Raw genomic sequence first — 4,905 nt, 5'->3', positions numbered from 1 at the left:
ATTATTTGTTTACCACTTAGAACACAGGATGTCAGCGCCATCTTGCAACGGCGAATGTGAGGGTGGCTTCCTACAGGTATTGCTGGATCTTCCCATAGTACTATATCCAATTTTCTGAGGAACCGCCAGACTGATTTCCAGAGTGGTTGTACAATCTTGCAATCCAACCAGCAATGGAGGAGTGTTCCTCTTTCTCCACATTCTCACCAACATCTGCTGTCACCTTAATTTTTGATCTTAGCCATTCTGACTGGTGTAGGAGTTACAGAGACAAAGTTCAGAACTGAGACAGAAGAAAGGACCATCCAGAGACTGCCACACCTGGGGATTCATCCTATATACAACACCAAACCCAGACACTATTGAATATGCCAGCAAGATTTTGCTGACAGGACCCTGATATAGCTATCTCTGGTGAGGCTATGCCAGTTCCTGGCAAATACAGAAGTGGATGCTCACAGTCATCTATTGGATGGAACACAGAGACCCTGGAGCTGGAGAAAGTAACCAAGGAGCTAAAGGGGTCGGCAATACTATAGGAGGATCAACAATATGAACTAACCAGTACCCCACAGAACTGTGTCTCTAGTTGTATACGTAGCAGAAGATGGCCTAGTCAGACATCAATGGGAGGAGAGGCCCTTGGTCTTGTGAAGATCATATGCCCCAGTACAGGGGAATGCCAGGGCCAGGAAGTGGGAGTGGGTGGGTTGGGGAGCAGGGTGGAGGGAGGGTTTGGGGACTTTGGGGATAACATTTGAAATGTAAATGAAGAAAATATCTAATAAAAACTGAATTAAAAAAAAAAAAGTCTCAAGCTGGGCGTGGTGGCACACACCTTTAATCCCAGCACTTGGGAGGCAGAGGCAGGCAGATTTCTGAGTTTGAGGCCAGCCTGGTCTACAAAGTGAGTTCCAGGACAGCCAGGGCTATACAGAGAAACCCTGTCTCGAAAAACCAAAAAAAAAAAAAAAGTCTCCCAACCAAAAAAGTCCAGGACCAGATGGATTTAGTGCAGAATTCTATCAGACCTTCAAAGAAGACCTAATACCAATACTCTTCAAACTATTCCACAAAATAGAAACAGAAGGAACACTACCCAATTCATTCTATGAAGCCACAGTTCCACTGTGTATTCTCCCTTGGAGGGGGAACAGTTTCTGTCTAATCAGGAACCTGTCACAATTTCCTTTCATAGAGGATTCCATAAGAGATTTTTTTGTTCTTCTATCATGTTTAATGTTCCAAATATATTTTAAAAATTGGTAGAGTGCATATTACTTTTAGGTTTAGAAGACATTACATATATTTAAGAGGCATTTAACTACTATAAATTATTTTGATGACTTTAAAAAAAAGTCAGTACTGAGTTGTATATTTTAAAATAAATTTTATTAGCTTAATATAAAGAAAGAAGGAAAAGGAGACCAGATAACTAAGACACATGTTTTTAAAAACGGCATTAGTTAGTGTTCTCTTAGGTGAGTTGTGAGGAGTGGGTGTGGCAGCAGTCCCAAGAAGGCGCCTGGGACTGCAGCTAAGTCTTATGACTTGCACCTGACTTCCTCATACACCTGAAAATAAGCCACAACCATCATGAGAGCTGCGCAGGTGCACCAGGATACTGGCGAATCCATTTTGGTGGAGACATGCCCTTGCTGCCCTGATTAGCTGAAGCTGCGTGCCTGGTGAGGTGATGTGGCCTGCCGGGAGTGGATGAGGGCTGAGAGTATATAAGAGTGAGAGGCCCGTGTTAGAGAGAGAAAAAGTTGAAGCGAGAGAGATGAAGATGGAAGTTTGCTGAATAAACTGCTGTTAGAAGGACTGGTGGTCGTGTCGTTCTTGCTGGTCGAGAGAGGACTCGATGGTGAGCAAGCAGAACACAGATCCTATCGGAACCGCCGATCCTCCCTCAGCTCCACCGTGCTCGTCACACTCTTGTTCGTTGCCTGGATGGACACTAAGATGAACTGTCAGTCCCTTATGAGCCGCTGTCAGCTGCAGAAAGGAGGGGCAAGCAGCTCACAGGACAAAAGCTCACTTCTGTCACAGAGGAAAACTCCTTCCCACACAGACTCCGAGGGCTTCCTGCAGAGCAGACCCCTGAGTGCTGTGCTCTATGGCTAGGCCAACACAACCCGTTCTGCCCTAAAAGTATATCAGGGTCAATAGCTAGGGATAAGAGCAAAGTTCAGGATAGAAGGACCAGGAGCCAGGAGCTGTTCAGTGGTTACAGGAACATTATCTCATACCTGATGGCTAGAGTCTGAGTGTTGGTCTCCATGTGGTAGAAAATGGCTGTCAAGTTGTCCTCTTACCTCCACACACATGCACCAGGGTAGGTGATATTTTTCCCCCTTTGGTTTTTCGAGACAGGGTTTCTCTGTATAGCCTTGGCTGTCCTGGAACTCACTTTATACACCAGGCTGGCCTTGAACTCAGAAATCCGCCTGCCTCTGCCTCCGGAGTGCTGGGATTAAAGACGTGCGCCACCACGCCCGGCTGCACCAGGGTAGGTGTGCCGCCCCGTACCCACCATAAATGAAATGAATTCAATAAAAATTAAATAATTTATTTTCATTATGTTAAATAATATATGTGTGCCTACACATGGGTATGTGTATGTGAGTGCGGCACCTCCAGAGGAGGCCCTGGAAGCCCTGGAGTCATAGTTACAGGAAATCATGAGCTTCTATGTGGGGGCTGGAAACTGAACTCACCTCCTCTAGACGTTCCGTAAATGCTCGCCACTGCTGAGCCATCTCTCCAGCCCCTAAAAAAAGCGACTATTTTTGAAGCTACAAGGATGAGTATTTCTTGGTTCTCCCAAGCTATGCTTTTCTCTGCCCCTTAAGCCCTTCACGGTCATGTCCGAAAGTTTCATTCCATCTCTGAAGCTGCATTCCGGTTTCTCTTGGCTCGTGTCCATGTGTGGAAGTAAAAGTCCAGATAGGCATTGAAAGTGTGATGTATAAATTACCTCATGGCCCCTGCCAGGAAGCTTTCCGTCCTTCCGTCGATGAGGAAATAGTTTGTAATTGTTCTGACTACCTGGTGCGGGCTCCCATCCAATGAGGAGTTAAATAAAAGCAGGCAAACAAAGAAGGCCAGGGCTTTGCAAACAGTTGGAATTCAGGTTTTCCTTGGCTACCCTGTATGGCCAACTGTCTTCCCAGTCTGAGGACTTTTAGCATAGTCCTGTGACTTCAGAGCATCTGGGGACATTCTTCTGTAGTAATAATCTCTCTCAGGTAATGAGATTGTTTCTAGAAATTAAACCAGGAAGTTCTTACAAAAATTATAGCTCCTTTTCATTTATCACAGTAATAAGAAAAAAACCTGCAGATTAATTAAACATGTGTGCATTTGTTTCTGGGTGGTATTGATTTCAGCTCAGAATTCAAACCTATCTTCTCCCAGGAAAAAGCCTGCTCGTGAGCTGGTTTGAAATCCTCTTCTGAAAGGGTTTAATTCATTATGTTATGTAGTCCCCGCTCACCCCCAGTTTTAATTGTTCTTAACAAACAAAGCAAATGTGTCTTGTCACGCTTGGCAGACTAGAACTAGAGAACTCTCAGCCGTGGACTCCCAGCGTGTTTTTGTAATTTCTCCTGAGACTTCATTATTCGTGACAAAGTCCCCTCTCTGTTACAGTGCGATCATGGACCCATAGCATAAGACCCTGGGTTTCCTTCATAGGGGGAATTCCCTAGTTCCTATCACGGTAATCAAAGGAATGTTGTATTAAAAATTTTATGACATTTATTTATGTGTATGAGCACACGTGTACTCATGGCATGCATAAAGAAGTCAGAGAGCAGCTTGCTAGAGTTGTTCTCTTTCCACCCTGAGGGTCCAGCACGCAATTCAGATGGCCGGGCTTGACAGCAGCAAGCTCCTTTACACTGGACCACCTCACCGGCCCAAGAGGAACAGTTTGAATGACCAAACAAAAATAAGACTTTCCTTCTGGCTCTCAAGCTTCTCGATGTCAACTCTGGGTCCCCAATTTCTTCATCTTCTTAATGGAATTACTTTTCATTTCTTACTAATATTTAAAATCTTTTTGCAGAGTCCCCAGCAGATATGATTTTGAGTGTCTCAGAAGAATACTAAGGCAATCAATAAAGGAAGAACTAGAGTGGGCTCAGAGGTAATCGCCATCCAGGTAAAAACAAAATATTACCAACTAACCAAGCTAATTAAACTGGAAGTCTCAGCACCAAAAGTCGCCCCCCCCCAAAATGCCAACGCCCGAGGTTCTCTATACCTTGATTCCCACCAATGCCCGTGGCTCTCTGCGCCTTGATTCCTCTGTGAACATAAAAATCAATCTGCCTATTACCTTGCCCGAGTTCTGCATTATTTGTTGTCACCCCACTTCTGTCCGGTTTGGGGATTTCCATTTGTTTCATTTCCACTTCTAATTCCTGTTTATGTCTTAACAGAATATATATATATATACACACACACACATATATATATATATATATATATATATATATATATCAAGCTAATCCTAAGCGGGTCGCAAAGTCATGCCGGGAGTGGAGACAGTTGATAAAGATAATCCCCTTTGCTCCCAGCCTGCTGCTGGAAGGCTGAGTGGATTAAGCAGATTTGAACCAAACCAACAATGGTTATGGAAAGGCCAAGCCTGTCCTCAGGGAAAAAAACACTCTAGATCCTCTGCCTGAGGCAGGGAGTCTCAATCTCTCTCTCTCTATCTCTCTCTCTCTGTCTCTCTGTCTCTCTGTCTCTCTCTCTCTCTCTCTCTCTCTCTCTCTCTCTCTCTCTCTCTCTCTCAGCAATGATCAAATCTCTTAGAACACCTTACAATTAGTCAGGCCTGATGCTCCACACCTGTAAGCCCAGAACTCAGGGATGGAGGCCTAAGGATCAGGA

This window comes from Mus musculus, chromosome 9 (assembly GCF_000001635.26).
Source record: "Mus musculus strain C57BL/6J chromosome 9, GRCm38.p6 C57BL/6J".
Lineage (NCBI taxonomy): Eukaryota > Metazoa > Chordata > Mammalia > Rodentia > Muridae > Mus > Mus musculus.
Note: the sequence above shows the minus strand (reverse complement) of the source record.